This window comes from Dama dama, chromosome 21 (assembly GCF_033118175.1).
Source record: "Dama dama isolate Ldn47 chromosome 21, ASM3311817v1, whole genome shotgun sequence".
Taxonomy (NCBI): domain Eukaryota; kingdom Metazoa; phylum Chordata; class Mammalia; order Artiodactyla; family Cervidae; genus Dama; species Dama dama.
This window is the reverse complement of record NC_083701.1, coordinates 74,179,826-74,193,168: the sequence shown is the minus strand read 5'-3', so window position 1 is coordinate 74,193,168 and position 13,343 is coordinate 74,179,826. Positions and strand designations below refer to the sequence as shown.

General features: G+C 41.3%; 1 long non-coding RNA gene across 2 annotated transcripts; it reads right to left on the bottom strand.

Moving 5' to 3' along the window:
* Positions 1-2,315: 2,315 nt before the first annotated feature.
* Positions 2,316-10,285, bottom strand: LOC133042380 (uncharacterized). 2 transcript variants are annotated; one of them, XR_009689481.1, is made up of 4 exons: positions 10,141-10,285; positions 9,034-9,203; positions 6,578-6,689; positions 2,316-2,361 (listed from the first exon to the last, which is right to left on the bottom strand). It is a non-coding gene; the product is annotated as an uncharacterized LOC133042380 (long non-coding RNA). The 2 variants fall into 2 exon arrangements; XR_009689482.1 differs by having other exon boundaries at positions 9,034-9,199.
* Between the last annotated feature and the right edge of the window lie 3,058 nt (positions 10,286-13,343).

Genomic DNA, 13,343 nt, shown 5'->3' with positions numbered 1-13,343 from the left:
AAGTTTCATATTCTCCTGTTAACCCGTCTTACGTTAATTTAATTCTTAAATCAGTCAGACAAAACCTACGTAGAGGAGCATTACCGTCTTCTCCAAAAATGGCGACTATAATGAAGATGTCAGATAGATGGTAGCCACAATTTTGTACATGAGGAAAATGCACACTCTATGAAGGTTGTCTGCAGTGGGAAATAATAAGGAAAGCTGTGACTTATATTATGATGTGCGCATCTACAATATTCTCTAAACAGTCAGCCAGTAATTAACTCATTCAGTCATGCATCTACACATACTTAGTTTAGTGTGTCCTAAAAAAAAAAAAAAAAAGACTTCCCTGGTAGCTCAGACAGTGAAGAATCTGCCTGCAATGTGGGAGACCCCGGTTCCATCCCTGGTTCAGAAAGATCCCCTGGAAAAGGGAATGGCAATCCACTCCAGTATTCTTGCCTGGAGAATTCCATGGACAGAGGAGCCTGGCGGTCTAAAGTCCATGGGGTCTCAAAGAGTCGGACACAACTGACTCACACTACCCCTATGAAAACACTGAGGAAATAACATTTTACAGACATAAACACACACATAAACAGAGAAGAGAATTCGCAAGTCTTTTGGAAAGGTTGGTTTGGACATGTCAGCTAAAGCTCAAGTTAGGCCTTGTGTGAAGTGTAGGACTTGGATTATGGAAGGAATGAAAAGTCTCTACCGGCAGAGAAACAGCATTCATAAAGCAAGGTGATGAGATCACATTGCTAGTTTAATGTGTTTTTATCAGACTTTATGAGGACAGGACCACACCCATCTTGCTAAACAAGATATCCTTACTGTTTACCATGGTGACAAGTATGATAGGTATTTAATAAATATTTATTAAATGAATGAATGAGAATGAGCAATACATTTAGGGTATAGACCACTAATAAGACAGGAAGAAAGGTTCCTTTTGTAAGTTGATCCTTGGACAAAATGGATGAGGGCTAGAGAAAGAAGCCATAATTCCTGTGAGAAAAACATACCTAATAACTGCTTTATCCTTATATTTAAGAATGCTATTTACTTTCAGTTGCTTCAAGCGTTATAATTTCTGTCAACTCTCCCCTTCTCCTGAACATTCAAAGAAATTAAATTTGAAATCAATTAAACAGAGCAAGTTCCCTATCCAAAATACTTTATTTTTGTATTATATAAACAATATAAAACTTTGGAAAACATTTTTATTTTTTAATTTAGTTTTTATTTCTGTAAATTTTATACATACACACTCACACACATAGAGTCAACTTTTTGCCTATTTTTTTTCCCCCACAAGCCATGAAAAATTAGAGCAATTCCTTGAAGGTAATCAACATCATCACATTTTTATTTTGCTATCCAAAAACAAAAATTTTCAGTGTTTTTTAGCTGATTGTTTGGAGATTTACCACCATTTCATCTAATAAATGCTGACATTCTTTCTCCTTAAATTTTCATATTGGCTCTTATTTATGGACTCACTCCCCCTATGAAATATAAGGGTTGGCTCTTGTTCATTTCGCCCACTAATCCTTCCCACAACAGTTGCACTTTCCCCATGTACTGAATATCATTATATAGCAATTTTTATTAGAACGGCATTCAGTACGTGTCTTATTCTGACTACAGGGCTAAACCAGGAGCATTTTTTATTTCTTGTGTAACTCACCACCTCATTTCATGAATAATTATGCATTTATTTTTTTGTTTGGTATTCTGTGTGCATGCGTGCATGCTGTCGCTTCAGTCATGTCCGACTTTTGCAACCCCACGGACTGTAACCCTTCAGGCTCCTCTGTCCGTGATTCTCCAGGCGAGAATCCTGGAGTGGGGCGCCATGCTCTTCTCCAGGCATTCTGTGTCCTATCACTAATTCAATCCTAAAATCTGCTCCCCTCAAGTTGTGCAAATCTCCTCTCAATATATTCAAACAGTTGAGCACTTCAAACCCAAAGCTCTAGCAGAGCCCTCTGACCTGCTCTAGTCTGGAGGGATGGTTGTATGGGGCCACCAACAACTCTCATTTTGGAATCAGCCTTGACTATGATGCTGGGATCCCTTTGCCTCTCTTATATTAGATTCCTTGTTTCTCAAATCCCGTGGTTAACCTTTCTATTACCTCAAAAACATACATCAGTAAAAAAGAAACACTGAAGATCTATAATCTAAGCATCCATTTCAAGACGTAAAATCAGAAAATTAAGTCAATGAAAGTAAAGAGAAGGAAAGAGTTAAGAGCAGAAATTGAAGTAGAAAAAAAATTTTTATAGGATATTTATAGGATATAATAATAATTTTATTTATAAGATAGATCCACAGTGCAAAAGTTGGTTGTTTTCATCATGAAATATCCTACAAAAATTAAAACAAAAGGATTATTACAAACATGTTTGAGTCAAAAAATATTTAGATAAAATGAACAATTTCTTGTCAAAGTAGAACTTTTCAAAACGGACATAGGAAAGAAAACTTTGGAAGTTTTGAAATAGCTTTTAATAATAGTTTTTAATCATAGTTTTAAATTAGCTCATTTTAAATAAGCTAATCCGTCATTTTAAATATTACCGTAAATGAGAGGAAGGACTAGGTTTTGAGAAACCCAATATTTACACAACTTTGAAGACCTTGTTTAAGAAAAAACACAAAATTAGAAATATAAAACTGAAAACTTCTTTGAATGGAAAAAATAAATCACAGCAAAATATGGTTTACAAAATGCTGCCCAATATAAGAATATAACTGTATCCAGAAAAATAATATATTTCTTTTACTAATTAGATGCTTGACACACTTCTAATAACTTGTTCCATATCATTTGTCTTGAACACTTTAATTATCTTTATAAATAACTATATTTTTGTAACATGATTTCTATATTCTGAGAATAAGATAATTAAAATTTTTTTTCTAGTAGATCAAATGATCTAGTGTCATTTTATTACTGATAAGTTAGTAAAGTGTCAGGTTTATAGCTCATTATTGTAAAACCACATAAAAGCTTTAGAAATAGTCAAGTTTGGGGAAAATTTTTATCAATTTTCTTTAATATGCGAACTGTATAGGATTTCAGGACATTTTCAAGCACATTCCCGAAAGGAGAGGACTTTTATTCTGACTACTCATTGAAAAGAACTATACTCTCTGCTTGCAATCTATGTATCTGAGGGATGATAAGAGAGTTTTCTGCATTATCAGCTCATTTGTCACCTTTTGGTGCGAGGTGCCACAGGGTAAGACTATAAGGCAATATGACCTTTGGTTCTATATCTTTGTGTCAGGACACTTGGTAAGACAGTGTAATATTAGCTTTATGGTAAATCTGCTTCTAACATGAACATTATTCTAGATCCAAAAGGCTTTACAAGGAAATTCTTCCAAACAACTAATGAAGAAATAGCATCAATGTTTCACAAATTCTCCAGCAAACAGAAGTGGAGGGAATAATTCCCAACTTGCCTTGCAAAGCTACCAAAATTTTGATCCTGAAATCCAACAAGAGCATTGCAAGAAAGAATTGCAGTCAATTTCTCATGATTATAAATGTAACAATATTAAATAGAGTATTAGGAAGACAAATCCAATAATATATAGCTTGAACAATTGGGTTTATTCCAAGAATTCTAGGTCTCAAGTTCACGTTTGAAATTAACCTGTATAGTTCAACACATTAACTATATAAAAGAGAAAAATCACCTATTCAATAGAAGCATAATTGCCTTCACTAAAATATAACATTTACTCATAATAAAAATCATTATTAGCAAACTAAGAAAAAAGAAGACCTCCTTAATCTGGTAAAGGACATCTATAAAAACCTTACAGCAAAATTGATGGTGAGATTGGGTATGATACAGGAATGCCTGTTACTCAAAACTGCACTAAAAGTCTTACCCGGTGCAGTAAGACAGAGAAAGAAACAAAAGAGGTGAAGAGTACAAAAGTAGAAATGAAACTTTTTATCCACAGATTACACATTTGAGTAGGTAGAAAAGCCAAACGGATCTACCTATAGGCCGTTAGAAGTAGTAAAGAAATATAACAGTGTTTCTGGGTATAAGATCTCTATATAAAACAATTGTATTTTTACATAACAGCATTAATGAAACCTTAAAAATTTTAAAGGTACAAACGCACAAACATTCAATCAGATACCTATGAATTAAAGATATGTAAAACCTCTATGAAAGAAACAATAAAACATGATCGAGAAATTAAAGAGGAAAGAACAAATAGAGGTGTACACCATGTTCATGTATTAGAAGTTTCAATAATATGAAGGTTTGATTTCTTCCAAATTCATGAACTCAATGCAGTTGCATTAAAAAATCTCTTCCAGTTCTTGTACCATTGACTGGTTAGCTAGGTAAACATGGGCAAGTTAACTTCTGTGTCTCAGTTTCCTCATCAGTTTAATGAGCCAGTAATTGAATCTACCTCATAGGTTGAAACAAAGTTTTCAGGGAACAGGTGTGGTGGCCTTATGGTTTTATAAATTGACAAAATGGCAAATAGATGGGGAAACAGTGGAAGCAGTGTCAGACTTTATTTTTTTGGGCTCCAAAATCACTGCAGATGGTGATTGCAGCCATGAAATTAAAAGACGCTTACCCCTTGGAAGGAAAGTTATGACCAACCTAGACAGCATATCAAAAAGCAGAGACATCACTTTGTCAACAAAGGTCCATCTAGTCAAGGCTATGGTTTTTCCAGTGGTCATGTATGGATGTGAGAGTTGGACTGTGAAGAAACCTGAGCACTGAAGAATTGATGCTTTTGAACTGTGGTGTTGGAGAAGACTCTTGAGAGTCCCTTGGACTGCAAGGAGATCCAACCAGTCCATCCTAAAGGAGATCAGTCCTGGGTGTTCATGGGAAGGACTGATGCTGAAACTCTGATACTTTGGCCACCTGATGTGAAAAGCTGTCTCATTGGAAAAGACCCTGATGCTGGGAGGGGTTGGGGGCAGGAGGAGAAGCGGACGACAAAGGATGAGATGTCTGGATGGCATCACCGATCAATGGACATGGGTTTGGGTAAACTCCGGGAGTTGGTGATGGACAGGGAGGCCTGGCATGGTGCGATTCACAGGGTCACAAAGAGTCGGACACGACTGAGCGACTGAACTGAACTGACTAAAGATGTTTAAAGCACCATAGATGACCAAATTTACAAGTAAACGTGAAATCTGAAACACTTCTGTTATTATCCATGGTAATTCCTTTTTCAAAAAAATATACCTGGAAATCTAAAATTTTTAAATAAGGATTTCTTTGGTGAACATCAAAAGGGGATTTTAGTGGGGGGAAACAGCTGCTTTCCAGTCTAGGGAAGTTAGATAAAATGACTCTGCCACCCACGAAGTCCCATCTCTTTAGTGAGAGGATGGCTCTCCCTTCCCCAATGCATTCTCCCTCACTCTCTCAGCACGTCCTGGTTGGCCTCCTTGTGGCTCTTGTCTCTCAGTATTCTGTCTTCCCTGCTGACCACTCCTTCTTTCTTCAGACAGGGTCACTTTCTTTAGTTGTAGTCACAGTCTGTGTTGGTCAAAAGTACATTGTGTCTTTAGGCCAGGGGTGGGGGCGATTTGTCTTCTCCCATTATGTGCCGATTTAATTAGGTGATTTCTCAGAATTCCCTGGCAGAGCCCACAAAGGACTATGGAATTCTCTACTTCCACAAATCCACAAGCATTCAGCCAGCGCCTGTGTGGGCAATCTTACTAGATACAGCCTTTCTCAAGTTAATCCCCACTTTAGCATAGAGGATATGTATGCTCAAAACCTTGGAAATTATTTTAATAACAGCTAGGAAGTTTGTTCTCAAGTACTATTTATAAGTCTCTTTGAAAGATGGCACCTTGTTAATCACAATGATGGGGGAGAAATACAAAGTAGCCACAGGTGGTAGGAAAAGGGTGCGGATCCAGCAAAGAAAGGAATAAAGTGCACAGATTACACAGTCAACTTGGTGGAGACAAAGGACTCGCCATGAGACCCCACCCTCCCTGCATCTAAGGCGACAGTTTGGGACCCAAAGAAATGCCCCCAGTGGACCGTGGGAGGATACAGTCATCCCTCCCTTTGTCACTGCCAGACCCTGAGTGAATTCCACCTTCTCTTTTTGCCATTTATTGCCTCTGACACACACACATTAGTTGAAAGCTTTTAAAAAATCTAAATTAACTCTGTCACCATGTTGGAACAAACTCTATGATTAGTTTCCTTAAGTAAAACAAATTCTATGTGACAATGTACTTACACTTTATTTATTTATGCATTTCCCTCACTCATCTGTCAAAGATTACTCATTGTGTTAAATGTTTCAAGAGTTGGTTGAGTTTATGCTCACCTGATTTAATATGATTTTTTGTTTTCTAGATTTCACCTTTGATCCTTAATCTTTGAGGTGACGGAGTGACTTCTAAACACTACTAAGGTGCTAATATGGGTATCACTGACCTGCTACTAAGAAGAATCATGACAGCTCTTGTTTTAGGGAATTTTAGGAAGTTTAAAAAGGGCAACTTAATGAGTGTCAACCCGTGCACAACCCAGAAGTTGAGAATTACCCTTTATTTGGTAGACAAAACTGATGACTTAAGTGCAGGACATGGCATCTCAGATAATTCTAAGAGACTGCTCCGAAGAGGCGAGGAGGGGAGCCAGGATATACAGGAATTTCTGCAACAAAGACCAGATAGTCAGAACATCAAAAGATGACTGTTAATGAAAGAAAACCATGGATCTCAGGTTAAGGAATTTAGGGCTTTTCTATGTATAGGAAGATGAACATCTCAGCCATTTGGGGTCAGGGAGACCTGCTTTCTGGTCTGCGGCCATGAAATTAAAAGACACTTGCTCCTTAGAAGAAAAGCTATGACCAAACTAAACAGCGTATTAAAAAGCAGAGACATTACTTTGTCAACAAACGTCTATCTAGTCAAGGCTATGGTTTTCCCAGTAGTCACATATGGATGTGAGAGTTGGACTATAAAGAAAGCTGACTGCCAAAGAATTGATGCTTTTGAACTGTGGTGTTGGAGAAGACTCTTGAGAGTCCCTTGGACTGCAAGGAGATTCAACCAATCCATCCTAAAGGAGATCAGTCTTGAATATCCATTGGAAGGACTGATGCTGAGGCTGAAGCTCCAATACTTTGGCCACCTGATGTGAAGAACTGACTCATTTGAAAAGACCCTGATGCTGGGAGGGATTGGGGGCAGGAGGAGAAGGGGACAACAGAGGATGAGATGGTTGGATAGGAGTTTGAGTAAACTCTGGGAGTTGGGGATGGACAGGGAGGCCTGGCGTGCTGCAGTCCATTCAGTCGCAAAGAGTCGGACACGACTGAGCAACTGAACTGAACTGAGTCAGGCCCCAAACTGGGTCACTTCCATGACCCCAGACTGTGCCTCTAACTCCGTGTACCTGTAGTTTTGGAGACTCAAGCTTTTGGAGGACTAAAATTCTTCTGCCTCACCTCATCCTCCAGCCCTCCACCATCCAGGGAGCTAGTGTTAGAAATATTTTCGGCAACCTTCTGTGCTTTTTTTTTTTTTTTTGGTATATACCAAATGTGAACTCAGGCCTTTATTTCCCATCTGTTTACCCCCAAAGGGGACATAGTCTACTGAACCCTTTCTTCCTTATCAATGAATCAGAGAACTCTTTCTATATACATCTAAACAACAGTATCTCTCTCTTTTTTTGTGTGCACAGATGCATAGTATCCCATCACATAAATGTATCATTATTTAACCACTCTCTCATGGAAGGAAACTTATATTATTATTTTAAAAACTGCTGTAGTAGGAAATATGCGTATATATCAAGAAATGGAATCACTTGGTCAAATATAATATGTATCTATAATTTTGACGCATAGTGCAAAATTGTTCTCTGTAGGAGTTGTGATAATTCACCCTCCCACCAGAGTACAGGACAGCAGCTGTTTCCCTGCAGTCTGACCTACAGAGTGCCTCCACCTTGGATTTTTACAAATTGGTGGAAAATTGTGTTTCAGTGTAGTTTTAATTTGCATGCATCTCACTGTCTGTGCGGTTGAATGTCTCCTCATATGTTTGAATCATTTTAATTTACTCTCCTGTGAGCCATCTGTTTATCCCTTGCTCATTCTTCTTCTGGGTTGTTGGGTTTTTTTCTCACAAATTTCTAGAAGCTCTTTAGATATTTTTGATATGAGGTGCAAATACTTTTTTCCAATATGTCAGTTATTTTGTGATCTTGCGTACGTCATTCCTCTCTTAGGTTTTTAAAATAAATGTTTAGTTAGTCCAACAATTTTTCCTTAATGATTTTTAGTTTCAAATGATAAAGAAATTCTCTCTCACACACATTTTTCTTCTAATAGTTTTAGGATTTTTTAACATTTAAATTTTTGATCCATGTGCAATTTATCCTGTTAGTGTAATGTGAGTTACATATCCAAGCTTGTGTTTCCCAGATAGTCACCCAGATGTCCAACACCATATATTAAAGTATCCACCTTCCCTACAATTATTGGAGAAGCCACTTTATCCAATACTGAATGCCTTCTTGTATCTGACTTTCTATGTATGTTTGGACTTCTTGCTCATTTTTGGGCTTTCCAGCCTGTTCCTTTAATCTGTCTGCTAATGCATGGCTGCCTCACTGTTTCACACACACATTTTACGCGTTTCAATGTTTGATCAGGCTGGTGTTCACTTATTGCTCTCTTTTTGAAAATCAGAACTCACGGACTCTTGTGTTTATTTTTCAATGCATCATTTTTTACAGGGAGCATACTAGTAGAAGGATATTCTCCACGCTTCACTAGTGCCTTCAGGAGGGCGGGGCTGGGCAGAGTTGGGGGGCTTCACCCCCTGAAGAACACCCAGCCCCCTACAAACTGCTTCAAGCTCACTTACTTTCCTTTCACAGAAGCCTCAGGTACCTATTCACAGGATCTGTGGGAGGTCACGAGGGGAAAGAGCACACAGAACAGGAACATACTGCTCTCTGATTTTATATAAACCTGGCCAACCTGAAAGGAACACCAACAGATGAGGCGATTAGGAGTTCGGCTCAGTCTTGAATCATTGAATCTAGCCTGAATGTCTCAGTCGTTTGACGTTCAGATGTTTCCCTTCAGATGAGAGCCCTTCCTCCTCTCCTGCTGCACTTGCTTCTTCTTCCCGATAGTAACCTGCCTTGCTTGAGTAGAAGAAAAGATTGTGTGAAGACAGATGTTTCTTTCAGTTCCTTTTTATTCTCAGGAAGGTCTCTAACCTAGTACTCATTTTCTTGGAGGGGAAAACAGATCAAGATCCCATCTTGACGTAGGTCCACCCACAGCCACTGTTTCCTATACAAGATCTTGCCAATTTTTTGCCAATCTTTGAAATTCATCATCGAACAGTCATGCTTGGCGGCTTCACGTGCGTGCCAGAGCCTGATGCAGACGCGTCTCTCCCCTCCCGGCCCGTTTTGTCAGGCCCTACAGAGTGAGACCCGCGCTTCTGGGTGATGCACGGTAGCACCCGAGCACCTTGGCAGCGGTGCCTAAGTACAAGATTACTAATGCAAGGAAAGAAGTGAAGCTTCAGAAACACCAATAATTCCAGTGATTCATAGGATGACATCATTTAACTGTACAGTCTCAGACTCAAATCCTATATTTCTCCTGAACTTGCAAATGATCACCCTGCCCTTTATTTCATAGGATTAAAGTCAAGAGTTCTTCAAGCATGATACTGACTCTGAAAGTCCAAGTCACCTCGACTCATGGCCAGAACTGTGTTTTTTATTTTCTGAACTGAAACCTAAAAATACTGACTGACAATCACTGTGTCTTAAAGATTATGAAAATATCTGCCTAAGAACAGCAGGAATTTGTCCCTTACCCATGTGACGTCTCGAGATGTTAGGACAACCAGCAAAACTAGTAGAACACTCGTCTTGAAGATGACACATTTGCTTAATGTGAAACATTATTTTTTAGAAAGCATTCTTTGGTATGAAAGGGATGGCAGCAGCATTCGCCACGTACAAAGCGGAGCGCACGAGCCGCAAAGCTACGCGCACGGGACGCGGGCAGACTGCTCCGCAGTGTGACGTTTCCCTTCGGGTTCGCGATCAACACTGTCCTCACCTGGCAGTCTGCACAGCGGGCTCGGAAAGGACGAGGAAGGAACGCGCGGGCGGTGGGCATGTGAGGCCAGCACGATTCCACTGCCTGAGACCTCCCGCCAGCTTTGCTCCTTGGGCGTCTGCCTCTGCAAAGGGAGGCTTCCGTAACTGAGTTCCCGCTTTGCTAAAGAGAGTCTGTTGCGCTCCATTGACCTGTGAACCCCTTAAAGTCGGTGACCGCCCTTTCTTAATTTTTTGCATCTTTCAATTCCTGCTTTGCACCTGGTACAAAATAAACTGGTGACCCCTGTAGAGCCCCCCTGGATTCTCTGGAGGGGCCGTTTGGCGTCTCTTCGCAGTGTGGGGCTTCCGACGTTTCAGTCATTCTGTGTTGTGGATTTCTTCTCTAAAAATGAGAATCCAGACTTAAGTGCAGGCTGTGTAAAGCATTTTAAAGTTTCCTTGCCATGTTCTTACTACGGTTGATTTTCTTAGAATCTAAGCTCAGAACAAAAGGAGTGTGTGTGTGCGTGTTGTGGGGGTGAGGGCAGAGGTCGGTGGGGAGCATCAACCTGGGAAATTGGAGCAAAGCCCCTTGGGCTCAGGATTTTCTATGAGCGCTTTCTGCCAGCGAACGGTCCCGAGAGGCCTCTGTCCAGATGCGCAGCTTGTCCTTCGTGCTTCTTATTTAAAGCATACTTAGGAACTTTCATATTGACGTTGTTTATCCAAAGTCTGAATTCAGAGGGTGAATTTCTTACCCCTTCCTTGCTATAGATGGTTTAAATAAAAAGAAAAAAAAAAAAGACTTTTTTTTTTTAAATTTAAGGTTTTGTGTGTGTTGAGGTTTGCACCAACAGCACCTTAATCCTTTCCCACGGGCCGCGATCCCGCCTGTCTCCCCTCCTTCCTCTGGGCAATTTGGCTGCTCCAGCGTCTTCCAGCTTGTCCAAGCTTTACATCAGCCCGTTACAGAAGCCCCACCACCCACATTAGAGGGAGCTTATTTCAGGTCTTCGGCCCCACAGCTGTGGCATAAGCGCGGGCCGTCAGACGGGCAGAGCTTCTGCCCGCTGCCCCCTGCGCTTGCCCCGTCTGCAGCGGTGACTGGCGCGGGCCCAAGACTCCCGTCTGCTAGACGTGGCGGTGCACGGAGGTCTGGACCTGCTGCGTAAGCGGAATGTGCGCCTGCCTACCTAATGGTTTCGTGAGGAGCCAGATCCGTACCTCCTGCCTGAAGGCTGTCTAACACTTGACCTTGAATGCTGTCCCTTAGTCTCTCAGCACCAACACCCTGCAGAGCGTGGAGAAAGTGGGACAGGAGCGAGGGTGTTTGAAATCCGTCACAGTGGCCGGCATTCTCTCGGGCAGAATCACTCAGCGCTCCCTTATGTTTAATCCGTACAAGAAAACCGTGAAACCAATGTCATTGTACCCATTTCGTGGATGAAGAAACCGAAGCCTAGCAAGAGCCCAGGCCGTAAGCGTGGAACCACAGCCAACCAACACACAGTCAGTAATTAAGGAAAATAGGATTTGAACTCCACCCTGCCAGACTTCAAAATTACTTATATGCTGGGAGGAATCTCAGAGGAGTTTTCCCACTTAGGGAACAGCATCTGAGAAGGGACGGGACGAGAGGACTGAGCTTGCGGCATCATCGGCTGCCTGTTGATACGCGAGCCCAGGCGTGGCTCGGCGGGCAGTGGCCACGGTGGGTCTCCCTTGGGGCCCACTGGGAGCAGGTCGTGCAAATATACGACCAGAGAGCCCCAGATCTGTGTGGGATGCTGGGGACTGTCTCCTTCGCTTCCCTTTCCTCATTGCGGATGAATAAACAGACAGGAAAGGACTTGCCCAGGAAGACTTGTCCCAGAGTGAGTTAGAGGCGGTGCCGGGTCTACCGCCCTGCACTCCAGGCCCCCAGCTGCTCCGGCTTCTCAAACTCTCTACCTTCTTAGATGGGCATCCTGGATGATTATTCTCAGTCCACATGGCAAAATCCATCCCTCGATGATACGCCAGCTTCCGACGACTGTAGAAGTGGATCGAGAGGAGCCTTGTGTTAATTTATTGATGGCTTCCTGGATGACTCAGACCTCTTGTACCCGGGAGTGCGTTAGTATATGCATGTGTCCCCCCAGTACACTCCATAGCACCCTCTCCGCCTCGTTACACACCTATCACACGTGTCCGTGGCCCGGCAGCCGTCAGGACGGTAGCACGACCTCGTAACTCGCACGATTTGAAAATGCTCCCCATTCCCTCTCAGCCTTCCTTTAACTTATTTCTTGAAATTGTAAGAATGTTTTCGTTATTCCAAAACAAATATAATGGAACAGAGCTCCAGCTTAGAGAGTTAATTATAGTTTTTCATTTCAAATTTACCTCTTCATAAGGTCACTCGCTGATTTAAGAACCAGCTTATCCGCAGTTGCCTACAGCTCATATTTCCTCCTTGCTTTCCAGGGCTCTGCTGACTCATAACATAAAATCACTTTACTTTCCAGGGCCTCAGGTTTCTCATTTGTAAACTAGAGAGGCTAATAGAGACCAGCTTAGAGGCATTTTTGTGACAAGCAGTGAAAAATGCTGCTGCTGCTGCTGAGTCACTTCAGTTGTGTCCGACTCTGTGCGACTCCGTAGACGGCAGCCCACCAGGCTCCCCCGTCCCTGGGATTCTCCAGGCAAGAACACTGGAGTGGGTTGCCATTTCCTTCTCCAAGGCAGGAAAGTGAAAAGTGAAAGTGAAGTCACTCAGTCATGTCCTGCTATTAGCGACCCCATGGACTGCAGCCTACCAGGCTCCTCCGTCCATGGGATTTTCCAGGCAAGAACACTGGAGTGGGGTGCCATTGCCTTCTCCGAGTGAAAAATGAGAGCCAGCTAAATTGTGACTTTCTTGTACTCAAAAGAGAAAGCTTTTCAGAAGGGTCTAAGTGACTGTTGAGGCCAGCAAATCAACAGTTCATTTGATTCAATATCTTTTCCTTTTTTGTTTTGCAATTCTGTCATATAATTTAATATAAAAGGGGAAATAAACTTGTGACTTCTTAAGAGACATACAGGAAAACAGTTAACTTCCTTTGTTGAGTTCTGACCTGAAAAAGATCACATTAGGTAAAAGATCAAAAAATGATCAAAAATTTCACATTGTGCAGAATCTTCAGAACCTGTAAGGAAAGGAAAGGGAAATTGAATTATTAAGCTGGATAAAAAGACACT